General features: G+C 58.2%; 1 non-coding gene across 1 annotated transcript; it reads left to right on the top strand.

The window, feature by feature from the left end:
• The first annotated feature begins 12,096 nt into the window (after positions 1 to 12,096).
• Positions 12,097 to 12,169, top strand: TRNAK-CUU. The gene has a single exon. It is a non-coding gene; the product is annotated as a tRNA-Lys (tRNA).
• The last annotated feature ends 4,432 nt before the right edge of the window (positions 12,170 to 16,601 follow it).

The raw sequence follows: 16,601 nt of genomic DNA, 5'->3' as shown, positions 1-16,601 counted from the left end.
GGCTCAGTGGGTTGAGCGTCTGACTTCGGCTCAGGGCACGATCTCGCAATTCATGGGTTCAAGCCCCGCGTCGGGCTCTGGGCTGACGGCTCAGAGCCCGATTCTGCGTCTCCCTCTCTCTCTGCTCCTCCCCACCTCATGCTCTGTCTCTCTCCCTCAAAAGAAAGAAAGAAAGAAAGAAACGTTAAAGAAGAAGAAGAAGAAGAAGAAGAAGAAGAAGAAGAAGAAGAAGAAAGAGCTTTGAAACACATGCCCTCAACGAAAGAACTTTCTTGATTCGGTGATGCAAACAGCTTACAGGCAATGATCACCACGGGCACCACAGTGGTGACTGAGGTTGGGGCCAGCTCGGGAAAGTGACGCCCATGTGGAGGAGGCGTGGAAGAAGGGTGGCCGATCCTGAGGCGGAGGTGAGTCAAGGGAAGACTTGGGACCTGGGGTCATTGCCTGGTTCGGCTCCGTGGTATGAGGAGGAGGAAACCCCCGCCCACGAGGAGGAGGAAACCCGCGGGGAAATTCGCACCCCTGCGGCTTGCCAGCCCGGGGACAAGAGTTCTCAGCCGCTGTCACGTGGACACACACACTCGTGAGCACGGACACACGCAGCCCCACCCTTGCACCGGCACACGCCGGCATGCACGTAAACACAGACACGTTCATAACGACTCCCGGACACGGGGCACAAACGCACTGCGTGTTCACACGCACCCAAGGGTAAATTTCTGTCGGCCGGTCTGTCGTCCGCTCCAGAACGGCCCTCTCTCGAGGCCGCAGCCCCCTCTGTGAACCGTTTCTGTGCTCCCATGATCCTCCAGGCTGCCCCCCCCAGCTGCCACATCGCCTGAAATCCTGGGAAATTCAGAAAGAGGCTTTTCAACATCACCCCTTGACTTTTAGCCTTCAAATATATTTTGAAACATTGGGGCTCAGTCCTCAGGCTCGCTCAGGGGCGATCTTGATTTACCAGGCAGGTGGGGGGGGGGCAGGTAGGAGGCTGGGGCCGGGTGGAGAGGGGTGGAGAGCGTGGGTGGATGGGGAGGGAGGCAGATTCCATGGTGGGGGGGGGGCAAACTCCACAGAGCAAGAGATGGCTGAGGGCTGCGGGGGTCAAGAACGCAGCTCTAGTATTCCCAATCCGCCCCCCCCCCATGACAGTCACTCTGCAATCCTTCCCAAGGGGCTTCTCTCCAGCAAGCCTCAGTTTCCCCATCTGTGCAATGGGTGTGACCTACCCCATGGGGCCGGTGTCTCACTATCACTATAACATGATAGGCTCTGGACGCCCCAGGAAAGAAAGTGGGGGTGGGATGGGAATACCTCCCGCCAGTGCCTCCCCCCCACCCCCACCCCCACCCCCACCCCCCCAGGTGAAGCCAGGCTGAAAATAACCAGCATTTTCCTTTTCACTGCGGCTGAAGCAGCGCTTCCCGTAGGACACCGCGCCTGCTTATCAGGAGCAAAGCCGCTCTCTCCGCCAGAAGGTGACTGTGGGGGCTCTGGCTCCCCCCTCCAGCCTCCAGCCCGACTCCTACGGAGGAAACGCTGAATTCTCTCCCCCCCCCAGTTCAGGTTTCTACCCACCGCCCCCCCCACCCCCCAAACAATTTTGCATATATTTAAATCTCCTCTGCCGTTTCCAGTCTGAGCCGCCCCCCCCACCACCCCCAGAAAAAGAGAAAAAGAAATTACAAAGCCCGTCATCTGTCTCCGTCCCCGCACCCCATCTATCAGGGCCCGAGCCCGTCGCCTGGAAGGAGGCGCGCGCCCGGACGGCCGCTTTAATGGGGCGCCGCGTGTGACTGTGCGGCCGCGGCGGGCGCAGCCGGCCGGCATTTGCATACATATTAAACGGAGCAGTAAAAAATGCAGACATGCAAACCATTTGGACGGGCTCCTCGGCGCAGAGCCTGCCAGGAAATCAATCTTCTGGTTTCTTAAAGGAAACCTGCTCGGGAGGAGGTGGCGAAGCCAGGCAGCCCGCGGGCCTTGGGAGGGGGCGGCCGTCATCCGTCCATCTGTCCGCGGGAGCCCAGCCGGCTGTGGGGGTCCTTCCCGGCCACGGCCTCGGTGCACCGCGGACAGGGAGCGGGGACGCGGAGCCGCCGTCGGCCGGGGCGGCGGCGGGCCCCAAAAGCAAGAGGCTCGGCCACTCTGAGCTCCCCTCACCCCGTGGGCTGTGACCCTTTGGCGGGGCGTCTCCCCCTGCCCGGTGGGTGCTAAAGTTCCTCCCTGGCTTTAAACTCCCTCCCTACGCCTGCGTGGCCTGGCGAGGCGCTGCTGCCTCGAGCCTCCTTACCTGCAAATGGGGTGTGTGATTCTCAGAGGAACGTCTAGCTCACTCGGGTCACCTACCCCTGCCCTCCAGAGACGCGGGGTCCCAGTATTACCCTGAGCAAGCCCCGGACGACTGTCCCAAGCACCACGAAAGGCAAGGGGCCCAGAGCCTTAGCAGAAACAGACGGCCGCCTGTTCTGCCCACCCCCTTCCTTAATTCCACTTTACAGATACGGAAACTGAGGCTCTGTAAAAGGTGCCACCACCAGGAGGCTGGAGACAGGGGGAGCCGGAGATTCCAATGGGCTCCGAGTGACCCGTGGAGGGGCCTCCCCAGACCCCAGACGGCACTGGTCAGTACTGTCAGGGGACGGACGGAGCTCACTCTGGGGTGTCAGGGAATGCTGCTCTCCCGGAGAAGGCGGGTGTGCCTGCGGAGAAAGAAATTCATTTGGTGCCTGGGCGGTACCGTGAAGGTCCTTCCTTGAAGGGGACTGGAATAAGGAAGGAAAAGGGGGCTTTCGAGAACCAGCTCAAGTTTGTCCTCCATCCGTTCGCGCCGCGCTCCTGGAGGTGACGGATGGAGGTGACCAGCGGCCCCAGGACAGGCTAAGCACTGGGCAGCACCAGGGAGGTGGGGAGGGGAGGGGTGCGCCCAGCCCCCTGAGAGCCAACGTCCTCTCTGAGCCCCTGGGGCTTGAGCAAAGAGCCCAGCCGGGGCTGGGGGAGGGGGGCCTTTGCCTTCAGTGGGGAGAGCTTCCCACTCGGGTGGGCGGTGCCTCCCTGTGTGACCTTGGGCAAAGGCCCTGCCCTCTCTGGGCCAAGGTGGCTGAGCTGACTGTACTCCTCTGTCTCCCTTTGGAGTTCCCTCCCTTTCACCTCTGGCCTCCAAGCTCTCTGGGCCTCAGTGCCTTCTGCAGGCTCCAGGGTGCAGGCCGGGCAGGCAGAGGGGGAGGAAGCCGGCAGGGCGGGAAAAGGCGGGAGGGGCAGGAGTTACAGGAACCGGCTGGGCCCGGGCGATTGCTCAACTGGGGAGCCTGGCCCTGCCGCCTCCACTTCCAGCAGCCGGCCCTCCCTCCCAGCTCTGCATTGCAAACATTCCTCACCAACCTCGGAGGCTGCTGCTGCCCCCCCCCCCACCCCAGGGGGAACTGCCGCAGACACAGCACGAGGCCGCCAGGAACGCTTAACCCCTTCCGTCCTTCCAGGCAGAGCCTTCGGGGGCCCGAGGATAGAGCCGGGTGGCCCGCGGGGTTCCCAGGCTCTGAGTGACCCGGTCAGGTGGATAGCCGGCCCCAGGCGACCGGCCTGAGTCAACAGGCTGTATGTCGGGCCCCTGCAGTCTCCCGTCATGGATTCACTCTGCAGACATTTCCAGAGCTCTCCTGGGGTGCTGGGCCTGGGTAATTGGACGGGGAGGTCCTCATGGAGCCCACGTTCCATTGTGCGTGCGTGTGTGTGTGTGTGTGTGTGTGTGTGTGTGAGAGGAGAGGGGTTATCAGATAAAGAGGAGTTTTTTAGATCATTGCCATGATGAGCCCTACAAAGGAGAAGTACAGGGTGAGCCTGAGCGCCAGCTAAAGTGCTCAATTAGGCAGGGAGGGCTTCCTGGAGGAAGTGACATTTAGGGAGCCATGAAAAGAGGAGTGTTCTGGGTAGCAACGCGAGGCTCCAGAGAGAAGAGAGAGGGAGAGGTCGGCATGTTCCAGTCTGTGTGTCTGAAGGAGAGAGGGTAAGGGGTGGAGAGTCCTCAGGTGGGAGGGCTTGGCCTGTGCCAGGCTCCAGAAGGCCTTGGGGCCACTCCCAGGCTCAGACTGTCTTCCGAGGGCAGTGAGGAGCCGTGGAAGGTTCCACCAGGGGAACGCCACAGTCAGATCCAACTCTAGGCACTGGGATTCCCTCGAGTAAAAAACAGAACCTTAACAGAGAGAGGGAGCTCGCATGTTTTCACAGACCAGATACAGTCTAAGCCCAGAACACCTGAACCACGCCAAAGTGCCACCAACAGGAGACATTGCAAATGGCAGCCTGGCAGCCGGGCCTGGCACTGGATTCTCCTGGGGCCCGGGTGGCCACTCTGAGCCTTGCGGTCGCCAGGCCGGCCGGAGGCAGCGGGCTCAGGCCGGCTCCTCCTCTGCTCCAGACCCTACTCTGCAGACAGCTGGAGCTCCATAAATGCAGCAGTCAGCGCGCTGACATTAAGAGGGGCTGAGAGATCATTCAGCCCGGTGGCCTCTTCCCTGCACAGGTGAAGAAACAGACCCCGGGACAGCTTCCCCTGGGGGCAGGTGTGGCAGCGCACGTGTTCAGGGAGGAGGCCAGCCTGCCCAGCCTGCCTGTGACCTTGGCACCCACAGAGGAGACCCCCCCCCCCAAGCCCAGAAAACCAAGAACCGTTTGGACACTGGCAGTCACTAAACCCAGCTCGTGTCTGCTCCTCTGCTCCCTTGGAGCTTGAAGGAATGAGCCAGAGGACAACAAGCTGGTAGGAAACTTCTAGACCGTATTGTTTCCACTGCGGACACATTTTCTTCTCTCCTTCTCCTTCTCCTTCTCCTTCTCCTTCTCCTTCTCCTTCTCCTTCTCCTTCTCCTTCTCCTTCTCCTTCTCCTTCTCCTTCTCCTTCTCCTTCTCCTTCTCCTTCTCCTTCTCCTTCTCCTTCTCCTTCTCCTTCTCCTTCTCCTTCTCCTTCTCCTTCTCCTTCTCCTTCTCCTTCTCCTTCTCCTTCTCCTTCTCCTTCTCCTTCTCCTTCTCCTTCTCCTTCTCCTTCTCCTTCTCCTTCTCCTTCTCCTTCTCCTTCTCCTTCTCCTTCTCCTTCTCCTTCTCCTTCTCCTTCTCCTTCTCCTTCTCCTTCTCCTTCTCCTTCTCCTTCTCCTTCTCCTTCTCCTTCTCCTTCTCCTTCTCCTTCTCCTTCTCCTTCTCCTTCTCCTTCTCCTTCTCCTTCTCCTTCTCCTTCTCCTTCTCCTTCTCCTTCTCCTTCTCCTTCTCCTTCTCCTTCTCCTTCTCCTTCTCCTTCTCCTTCTCCTTCTCCTTCTCCTTCTCCTTCTCCTTCTCCTTCTCCTTCTCCTTCTCCTTCTCCTTCTCCTTCTCCTTCTCCTTCTCCTTCTCCTTCTCCTTCTCCTTCTCCTTCTCCTTCTCCTTCTCCTTCTCCTTCTCCTTCTCCTTCTCCTTCTCCTTCTCCTTCTCCTTCTCCTTCTCCTTCTCCGTTTCAATGAAGTATTACCCAGAACACCGACATACCCAGGAGATGGAAACAGAGTTGCCCTGATTGGACAGGAGAGGGGTGTCCTTGGACTTGCCCCATGCACACCCGGGCGATCTCTGTGTCTTCCTGGCTGGCCCCAGGCTCCTCAGAACAGACTGAGGGCCAGCAGGTGAGTCCATCCGGGGTTGTAGGGATGGGGGGACGGAGGCCCAGAGAGGCTGAGGCACTTGCCCAGAGTCACACAGCCCCAAGGGATAGAGCCAAGGGCTCCCAGGGCCAGCCTGACCCAAAGACCTGCGTTTAGCACCTGCCATTCAAACACCCTCCATCAGCGGAGACGCAGGCTGGCGGGTCGGGGACCAGTGCCCGCATTCCGTTTCTGAGTCCATACCTGGTCCATTTGCAGGGACAGCAGATTTAGCCAGAGCTCCCCAAGACCTGCTCGGTGGGTTGAGACTTATGGGGGAGGGGGCTGCGGGACATACCCAGGATGCTCCCTCTGTTAAAATCATGCCCCAACAGGACAGGAAGGGGCCGGGCAGGCTCCATGCCTGCACACGCTCCAAGCGGAAGGAGGGGCTGGGTTCCTTCCAGCCCTCTGGGGTCACCCCTGCAGGAGGCCCGAGCGACAGCGGATGTCTATTTTGTGGCTGCGGGTCCACTCGTGGTCACAGAGCAAGGCTCCTTCCAGGCAAATGACACTTCTGCGAGGGTTCCTTGAACCTGGGGTCCCACCACCATGGCGGGCTGCCGTCCGCTTTGTCACGGGTTAAAACATCCCCGAGCCCTCGTGCTGGGTCAGGGATCGTCCCCCTGAATCATCGCCCGCCATTACCACCCCATTTTGCAGACGGGAAACAGAGGACCGTGGAGTCACCTGCCTGGGGTCGCACAGCTAACCGCAAATGGGCAGGCCTGGGGGGTGCGGGTGTCTCAGGCCCCCAGGCAACCCGCTCCTGAACACTAGGCCTCACTGCCTCCCAGCCTGGGGATGTGATCACTTCTCACAGCAACGAGGCTCCGGTAAACCCAAGACCCCCCCACCCCCACCCCGGCTCACCCCGATCCCACGTCTTGTCCACGTACGCGAAATAAATATTTTATCTCAGCCATTTAGTATCTGTTTATCTTTGGCATTTATGCCTCCGAAGTTCACTCTCCAGCCTTCTCCACGTGGGTTCACCCGGGGTCACCGACTTGGTCTCTGAACTTCTAGAAGGCAGACCTACTTGTGCTGTTATCGCCCTCATCAGAAAATAATCTCGTTTTGTGCGTTTCATAGGAAGGGGTGGCCTAACTTGGAAACATCGCTGGAACCCACTGGTTGGGGACAAGGATTGCGTGGCGCCATGATGCCCGAGAGGGGGCACGGGGGGAGCGCTCGATAAATGGGGCTGGGTTATTACGGTTCCTTTCGTTGCCTGTTCTCGTCCTCTTCCCTTATATCATAGGTTAGCGGGTCACTAGTCAGAGTTCCTAACTGACACTCAATGGCAAGAACCCAACTGTGCGAATGAGGCAAGTTACCTTCCCATACCGCAGTGATTGGTTACTGGGTCATCAACTTGCGAGATGATCTCCAGACGATTCCTACCTCCCGGTGTTCACATTGCTTTTCTTTTCTTTTTTTTTTAATGTTTTATTTTATTTTTGAGAGAGAGAGAGAGAGAGAGAGAGACAGAGTGTGGATGGGGGAGGGGCAGAGAGAGAGGGAGACACAGAATCCGAAGCAGGCTCCAGGCTCCGAGCTGTCAGCACAGAGCCCGACGCGGGGCTCGAACTCACGAGCTGTGAGATCATGGCCTGGGCCGAAGTCGGACGCTTAGCCGACTGAGCCACCCAGGCGCCCCCCGGTGTTCACATTTCTGTAGGCCCCGCCACCGTGAATATGGCTGCCCCGCGGGACCAATAGGATGCTGCAGAAATGGCCCAAGGTTAGGTCCAGAGAAGGACCCTCCAGAGAAGTCCCTGGGGCAAGGGACTGAGGTCTCCTGGCCAACAGCCGGCACCACATCGCCAGCCCGATGAGTGCACCATCTTGGAATCCACCGTCCGGCCCCGGTCGAGCCGTCGGATGACACAGCCCTCCCCCTCCTTACCCACAGAATCCCTTACCCCACAGAAACCTTTGAGATTGATGCTTATTGTTTCAAGCCGCTAAGTTTGGGGTGATTTCTCATGCAGCAGCAGGGAACTAATTGAGCAACAGAGCCTTTTAGTTACGAGAGCCTTTCGCTGACTTGGTTCCTAAAGTGTGTTCTGTGCAATACTGATCCCAGAATAGGATGAAAAGCACAGTCTGTCTGTCCGACGTGGCCTGACTGACTTGAGTCTCTTATTCGAGAATCGCAGCGTTCCTTGGCATATTCAAGCAGAACCCCCGGGCCACGCCCCCCACCCCCTGCCACCCGCCTTGGGCGAGGAAACCCAGCCTTCTCTTAACCCTGCTTGTCTCAGGAGTCTTTGTGGAACGCTGGCTTCAGAGCCCCCAGAACACTCTTGGGAGACACAGCCAAATGGTCACGGCAGCGAGCTCCTTGAGTATATTAAACGATTGTGCCCGGGGGCGCCTGGGTGGCTCAGTCGGTTAAGCGGCCGACTTCGGCTCAGGTCATGATCTCGTGGTCCGTGAGTTCGAGCCCCGCGTCGGGCTCTGTGCTGACAGCTCGGAGCCTGGAGCCTGTTTCAGATTCTGTGTCTCCCTCTCTCTGACCCTCCCCTGTTCATGCTCTGTCTCTCTCTGTCTCAAAAATAAATAAACGTTAAAAAAAAAAAAAAAAACGACTGTGCCCAGTAGAAAAAACAAAAACACTCCCAGCCTGATAGAGTGTGGCCTACGGCCTTCTACACAAAGACAAGGTGGCCAGCCCGTCAGGACAGACAGCCCCTCCGGGCTCCTTTTCCAGTTGAGGGGCTGGTTTGCTCTGGGTCTCTCTGGCCCAGCCAATCTTACATTCGGCGATACTGGTCAGGGCCCTTGGGCATGAACCTCAGACCATTAGGGGACCATTTAGGGTTCGGGTTTTGGTTCCCAAATTCTGCAGTTCGAGCTCTCGTGAGTTCTGTAGCCCCCCCCCCCCCCAATCCGTGGCGGTGGGGGAGGGCCGCACCCATGAACTCTCCACCCCTCGCCTTGGCCGCATCCTCAAGGCCAATGCCTCAGCGTTAGATACTTCTCAGTGGGAACGCTACCATGGTCTTAAAACACGACCACTGGAAAATAGCATTTGATATAGAAAAATTCATTTTACAGGCAACTTTTTAAGAGCGAATCCACCCCCTTCGGCGAGGGAAGCTGCACTCAGAAAACCGCATTCTTTCGGGCCCCTGGGGCTGCGTGGGGGTGGGAACAGAGATCTTTCTCCGCGCTAGGAGGCAGAAATCTTTTCTTCTGGTGAAAACATAATTTTACCCTCATGTTGCCTCGTCTTTCCCGTCCTGGCCATTCTGGGGCTCTCAGGCCTTTCTGGAACCCTTGCTTCCAGATACCACGTGGCCTGCTTTCCTCCTCGGGCCAGGGAGTGGCACCTGCGGCTGCCTCACCTGGGTGCCCCTGCCCAGGCCCGCTGCATCGACTCTCCACTTGGACGAGATCTCCAGGTGCTCTGGGGGCACGTTAAAGCGGGGGCGCACTCAGATATCGGGCCTCCTCGCTCCCCTTCCAGGCTCTCTGTCCCATCACAGATGGCTGCTCGCAGGGGTTCTACACCTTTGCACCCCCTCTGCGTCGCAGACATCCAGTGACACGGTCAGGGCATGGGGACCTGAACAAGAGGTAGCAGCAACAGCAAAGACACCCAGGCCCTATACGGAGCACTCACAACCCAGGAGGAAAGCAGGGACACCCAGAAGTTCAGAGAGGGAAAGCCATCGACCCAAGGTCACACAGCCATGACCGTAGTCAGGGTGTCTCAACGACCACCGAGCTCTTCGGGGACACCCTGTGGCAGGGGGATCCCTTGATGAGGAACTGGGAGCGGCTGCCGGGATTGCCCAAGAGTTGTACCTCCATCCCCACTGCCTTAGCCCCACGGTTCCCAACCTGGGGTCCCTGGAGGGCCTCACAAACTGTCTGGGCGGGGCTCCATGCTGTTTACGGCCTCTTGAAATTTCCCATGGTTGCTGCGTCTTTACTGAGGGCCAGGCCACCACGAGGTACATGCACCAGCCCGTGGCCTTGCTCTGGGTGGGATTCCGCCAACCCACTGGGCTCAGTCAGACTCTCGAGGGGCTGATGGGAGCCGAACGGGCATCACCGTTGCCCTTGATTAACCTAAAATACGAAAGCTTCTATCACTGAACAAAAGCACTGTGCTTGTTGGAGAAACACAGGCCTTGGGGCGCCTAACAGCAGTAGGGACTTTTCTGGCGGGAACGTAGAGAGGAATTAGCTTAGAAATTTGAGTTACGGAAGGAAGGGCATTTGTCTCAATTATTTTTCAGCGGCGGCACCTGCTTTCTGATATTTTCTTTAAAACAAAGCAGGGGCACCTGCGTGGCTCAGTCGGTTGAGCGGCCGACTTCGGCTCAGGTCATGATCCCACGGTTTGTGAGTTCGAGCCCCGCGTCGGGCTCTGTGCTGACAGCTCGGAGCCCGGAGCCTGCTTCGGATTCCGTGTCTCTCTCTCTCTGCCCCTCCCCTGCTCACGCTCTGTCTGTCTCAAAAATAAATAAACATTAAAAAAAAATTTTTTTTAAACGAAGCAAGTGCTTCCCCACCCGCTGCCGGCCCCCGCCCGTACCGGGGTGCAGGGGCAGCCCCCAAAGGCCACACCACAGACTAGAACACCACAGCGAAGGCCAAGCCAACTCAAGAGCAGTCCGTTGTGAGATCGAAAACACGTGCCCTCCGCCAGCAGCCACAGCAAAGGGCTTAGAACTCTGATACCGACCTACCAACAAGGGGGACTTTTTATTTTTTATTTATTTTTTTTTTTTTAATTTTTTTTTTTTTTCAACGTTTATTTATTTTTGGGACAGAGAGAGACAGAGCATGAACGGGGGAGGGACAGAGAGAGAGGGAGACACAGAATCGGAAACAGGCTCCAGGCTCTGAGCCATCAGCCCAGAGCCTGACGCGGGGCTCGAACTCACGGACCGTGAGATCGTGACCTGGCTGAAGTCGGACGCTTAACCGACTGCGCCACCCAGGCGTAGGGGGACTTTTTAAAGCAAGGTCCCAGGGAGGTCTTTCCAGTGGTTTTTGATAGGCGGGGTCAGTTACACGGCCTTGGGTGCCCCCTGGTACACCAGGTGTTTCTCTGGTCTGTCCCAGGAGATGTAGCTCTTTCAGGGCAGAGACAACCTCGGGGTCATCGCTTCATTTTCCTCACCCAGGAAATGGCGATCCTGGTCACGGCCAACTTGTGGGGTCGCGTTGGGGGGGTGGGGGGCCTGAGCAGGCGAAGAGTTTCACTCGTGCCTAGGGCGCAGGACACGCCCTCGAGTGGGGGAACACCACCCAGTCTTCCAAGGGCCCAGTGCAGTGCTGGGCACGCAGCAGGTGCTCGGATGCTGTTTGGCATTCAGACAGATTTTTTTCAAGCCAACGTTTCTTAAAGTATAGGGATAAAAATTGTATGTTATTCGTGGAACACGTTAGTTTTTAAATGATGTTTAAGCTCATTTATTTATTTATTTTGAGAGAGAGAGAGAGAGAGAGAGAGAGAGAATCCCAAGCAGGCCCCATGTGACTGACAGTGCGGGGCACGATCCCACGAACCACGAGATCATGACCTGAGCCGAAATCAAGAGTCTGACGCTTAACCGACTGAGCCACCGAGGTGCCCCCTAAATGTTTTTTTTTTTAACACAAAAAGCTTGAGGGCGCCTAGGTGGCTCAGTTGGTTAAGCGTCCAACTTCAGCTCAGGTCATGATCTCACGGTTTGTGCGTTCAAGCCCCGCGTCGGGCTCTGTGCTGACAGCTTGGAGCCTGGAACCTGCTTCCGATTCTGTGTCTCCCTCTCTCTCTCTCTCTGCCCCTCCCCTGCGCTCATGCTCACTCTCAATCTCTCTCTCTCTCTCTCCCCAAAATAAATAAACATTTAAAAAAAATCTTTAAAAAAAAGAGAGAGAAAAGCTTGACCTCTTTCTCCCCACCTACAGCCAGGCATTAAGATAGATATATGCATGTCCCCATTCTACGGATGAGGAAGCCAAGGCTCAAAGAGGTCAGAGGCTCCCAAGGTCACTCAGTGGTAGAGTCAAACTCTTGAATATCAGCATCTTGAGTTTATAACCTCTGGCCTCCCTGAGATGGTTGTTTACATCCTCCAGAACCAGGGGCCCCGTCGTAGAGATAAGCAACAGCGACCAATTGCACATATGACTTAACCTGGCTAGTAATCATATAGTAAGGTCATTTCCACTTCAAAGATTTCTCTGAGGGGGGACCAATATGACAAAGAAGGGAAGTTTGAATCAGGTCACGCGCACACACACACACACACACACACACACACAACCGCAACTCTGGAAACAGTACAACTTCCCTAACACTGAGCTAACTCTGGCCAACTTTCACCCGATTCCCCAGGAAGCAAGGAAAAGGTGGGGAAGGGGCAGATTCCGTTTAGAAGGTTTCACATGTTTCAGTATAAGACCTGAGAACAGGGGCGCCTGGCTGGCTCAGTCGGTAGAGCGTGAGGCTCTTGATCTTGGGGTCGTGGGTTCAAGCCCCACGTTAGGCATGGAGCCTACTTAAAAAAATTTAAAAAGACCCGCGAACCCTCGGTGGAGGGCAGGGGTGGGAGGAGGGCAGGGGTGGGAGGATTTGTGTTCTGTAGCTTTCCTGGGGAGAATCTCAGACGGGATCTCTCAAGCAGCGGTGTGAGGTGGTGATTAGCATCTGGGCTCTGAAGCTACAGAGACCTGGGGGGGGGGGGGCGGGTAGGGTCCCTCCTGGCGAGCTGTAGGACCACTCTGACCTTCGGTCTCTTCATCTGAAATGAGTCCAGCAAAGCTTTGCTGTCCCGCTGCATCTTGTGGAGCTAGGGCTGGGTGCCGGGGGCTTGGCAATCAACGGAAGAGACCCCTGCCTGACAGAGGAAACAGTGAACGCAGAGACGGATTCAGAGATCAGCTATACAGAAATAACACGGGGACGAGAATAATGTTTATCCGAGGCCGGTGGCGAGGGCTCAGAGTATGCATCCAGGGCAAGGCTGAACCCTGCGTCGAGCACAGGCCGAGCACTCAGTCGGTAGAAACCCGCGCTGCTTGCTCGGGTGGCTTTTATTATCACCGTAACCCGAATAAAACCCGGCAGCCTCGGGGTCCAGTCTCAACGCAGCGGCCGGTTCAAACACCACTCTGACATCCCACATCACCGAAAAGCAGTTCAAATCTTCCTGATCTCTCACAGAGACGCCAAAGGGGGGAATTCCTAGGCAACACCACACACAAAAGCATCCTCAAGACTCTTGGGGCCAAGGTACCCGCCCAGAAGGCCTCAATTGCTGCAGCAACATCTCATGTCTCTGCACCTCCCTTTCATTCGGCCTCAGGAGACGGGGCTCTGGGCGCATCCAGGCTCTGCCCTGGGTTGCTTAACGGCTCCGATGACCTCAGTTTCCTCGTCTGCAAAGGGTAAATAACAATAGTACTGCTTTCAAGGAGTCACTGTGGGGGCCAGACAATGCCTTCAAGGGCCCCGGATGGGCAGACACAGCCAGGCTGGGAAGTAGGAATGCCAACTGTTAGGATTCCTTCTCCTGCCCTCCCCCACCCTGCCCTTTGCATCCTACCCACCCCAGTTAGGAGCTCTGGAAAGAGTCTCCTGTGGGTTAGTCTGGGCTTTCCAGGTCTTGGCACTCAGGCAGCTCAATGCCCGGAACCTATCCTCCCAACCCCGCCCAACCCACGGAGCACAGGATAAACCCAGGGCTGGGCAGGCAAACTCTGGAACTTTCTGAGGAGGGGCCACCAAGGGCTAAGACCGCGGCATCAGGTGGCATTCTCCTTCCCCTCCCTCCTGCACAGAGGCAGTGTCCCCCTGGGTGTCACCTCAGAGGGCAGGACCAGGTGTTCTCCGGGGAACTCGGGGCCTGCTGATACAGGCGAGAGATGGCCCCCCACCAACACAGGCCGCGGATTGCCATAGGCCTGGGCGATGTGGCCCAAGGTGGCTTCCAGGGCCCCAGGGCAGGTCCCACATCAGGGGTCTGTGTGTCTCCCTTCCCAAGGGGCCCTGGGCCGGGCCCCAGCAAGAGGTGAGCTTCTGGCCCTCACAGGGCTCCCAGACCATCGGGGCCTGAGCCTAAGGTGAGACCCCCAGGTGAGCCACAAGATGACCTACTGGGCTGTCACAAGATGACCTACTGGGGTGCCCAGGAGGACTTCCCACAGGAAGGACACAGGAGGGAAGGGCTGGAGGGAGAGGAAGGAAGGGGGTTCCAGGAGCAGGAAGAAGTTCTCTCCCACTGTAACCTCCACCGTGGGCTCTGGGAGAGCCACGCTCCCTTGGGAGGTCAGAGGACAAGAGCTCTTTCTCCCAATTCACTGCTGGGGAGACCAGTTCTAAGAGAGAAAGGGACAACTCCCAGCTGGGGCTAGAGCCCGCAGCTCCTGACCCCTGGCACCTGCCGAGGGGCCGGTGGGCCTGTTATCATCACCCCCATTTCACTGGTGAAGAAACTGAGGCTTAGTGACATCACAACAGGCCTCCAGTCTAGCCGTTTTTTTGTGGTTTTTTTTTTTGGTCTATCTCGGGGGGGGGGGGGGGGGGGGATCTAGGAAAAGCCTGAGGTGTCCGGAGGCGGTCCCCAGGTGGGGCAGGAAACAGCCAGGTGCGGGGGTGAGGTGGGCGGTAGGGTAGGACGGAGGGGAGCCCGGAGGGAAGGCAGAAACTGACACCCAGGAGGGAAAGGCTGAGGAATGTGGGTGGGGATGGGGTGGGCCTCAACAGGCCAGTCCGGGAGGGGCCCAGGGCCCTAGGCAGCCCCCTCACTCCGGAGCGAGACCCCGGCTTCCCGGAAAAACACCACCCCCAGCTGGGCGGGGAGAAGGACCACTGCCTCCAGGCCGCCCAATCAGATGCACTCCCGGTCTGATGGAGGAGGCAGCCCGGGCGGAGGGCTCCCAGGGCCTTCCCGGAGGAGCCCCGGGGACCTACCCCGGATTCGGCGGCCCCCCCGCCACCCCCCAGCCTCATTAGCACCGACGCCCGCCGTCCTCCCCTCAGCTTCCGGTGGCTCCAGAATTTAAAGGTTAAATCCTAACCTCATCTGAGCAGTTTCTCCCGGCTTTGCCTACCCAGCGCCAGTTGCTGGTAATTATATGCATCTCCGAGCAGCCAATCAGCTGTCAGACTGACAGATACTGATCTTTTCGTTTTATTTTTAGCTCTGTGCTTCCCCCTCTAGTTGCAAAAAAAAATTCTGTTTGTTCTGTGTGCTGCTGCCTGGCTCCCAGCTCTGCAGCCGGCTCTCATCTCCGCCAGCCGGGCGGGAGCAGGAAGCCGCAGGGGCTGGAGCCTCCTGTCCTTCCAGAAAGGGGGGAACAAAACACACCGGCTACCCCCCAGCGGCGGACCCCGGGCTGCGATGGGGAAGGGAGGAGGCCGGGTGCTGGGCGCACAGGCGCCCTCAGAGGCTGGGGGGGCAGGAGAGGCGCTGCACTTGGCCTGTGGCCTTGCACGGAAGAAAGCAAGTCCTTCCCCACGGGCTGGGGGCTAGCAGAGAGGCAGAGACACAGCCAGAAAGAGGGGAGTGGAAGAGAAGAGACAAGCTCAAGCCCCCCTGGAAAGGCTTTTCCCCCAGAACTGAACATAAGTAGGGGGCAGGAGTGGCTGCCAGCCCCGGGAGCACTGGAATGGGAGTCAGCGTGGGGGCTTTCCAGCCAGGGCTCAGGCAGGGGGGTGGGGGGGACCTGGGCCCCCTGTCCTAGGCCTGCGTGCCTCCTGGGCCACCTGAAGGGCAAGTGCAGTGCTCTTCAGAATCTATTTGTGGGTCTTTCTGGAAGGTTCTGTGGACCTCCCTGAAAACACCAGGAGGCTGGCAATTGTAGGCCGGCCAGCAGGAGGCTCCTGTTCACAGGGGGTCTCTGGAAGGAGAGAAGGAATCTGAAGGCCAGGCCAGGCAAGCTCTTAGGTCCCAGAGTCTCCCCCACAGTCAGGGGCCCTGCTCCAAGGGAGTAGCCAGTGCTACAGAGGGATGGAAAGGATTGTGATGTTTCCTTCCCTGTCCTGGCACTCTACAGTTTGCTGAACACTTCCTCGCCCCAGGGGCCTCCCTTCCTTCCCCCTAGTTAGCCTCAGGATGCCGTGACACAGGGGTCAGGGGGCCTGGTGAAGATCACCTCTGCTCTGATTGGTCTGTGGGGAGGGGAGGCAGTGGAGCCTCATGGTTAGAGCTTCGGGGCACATCACTCAAGTTCAAACCCCAGGGCTGCCATTTACCAGCCCTGTGAGCCTAAGTGAGTGCCCCAAGCTCTCTGGGCCCCAGCATCCCCATCGGGAACTGGGGGGGGGGGGGGGGGGTGCCCAGTGCCACCCCCCACCTCACAGGATTGCTCTGGGGATAGAGTCACACTGTAGGGTGCTCCCCACGGCCCTGGCGTGCGGGGGGGCCCAGCGCGCTCGTGAACAGGTATTATTAGCGTCTCTGTTGTGCGGACGGGGAAACTGAGGTTCATGTGACTCATAATTGGCAGAACTGGGACTAGAATCCGCCCCCCGCCCCCCACCTTGGCTTCCTTTTCTCTGACACCACAGATGGCCCGCTGAGAAAAAAGAGAAAGGAGAGTGGGAGAAGGGAATTAGGAGCCCGAGAGAGACGGAAGGGAGGCAGCGGCACCGTGATCAATTACTTGGGCTATAAATTTCTGCTGTTTTGCAAAGTGAGCACACAACCTCGGAGAAGCGTCGCTCGCTGGGTCTGCTCACGAGAAACCGAGCAGCCAGGCCCACGGCAGACGCTAACGATGGTGGGAGCCAGAGAGGGAGAGGACACGAGCTCCAGGGTGGGGTCAAACTGGCTGGCGGCGTGGGCCGAGGGCAAGGACCCCAGGAAAGGAGTGAAGCAGGGGAGAGGCACCAGAGCGCGGGAAGGCGTGGGAGCTGCCCCGGGGGGGTCCCCTTGCAGGGGGGGAGGGGGGCGGGTCAACTTCCTCCTCTTTCCCGAA

This window comes from Panthera leo, chromosome D4, assembly GCF_018350215.1.
Source record: "Panthera leo isolate Ple1 chromosome D4, P.leo_Ple1_pat1.1, whole genome shotgun sequence".
Taxonomy (NCBI): Eukaryota; Metazoa; Chordata; class Mammalia; order Carnivora; family Felidae; genus Panthera; species Panthera leo.
The sequence above is the reverse complement of the archived record's forward strand: the minus strand, read 5'-3'. Positions and strand labels throughout refer to the sequence as shown.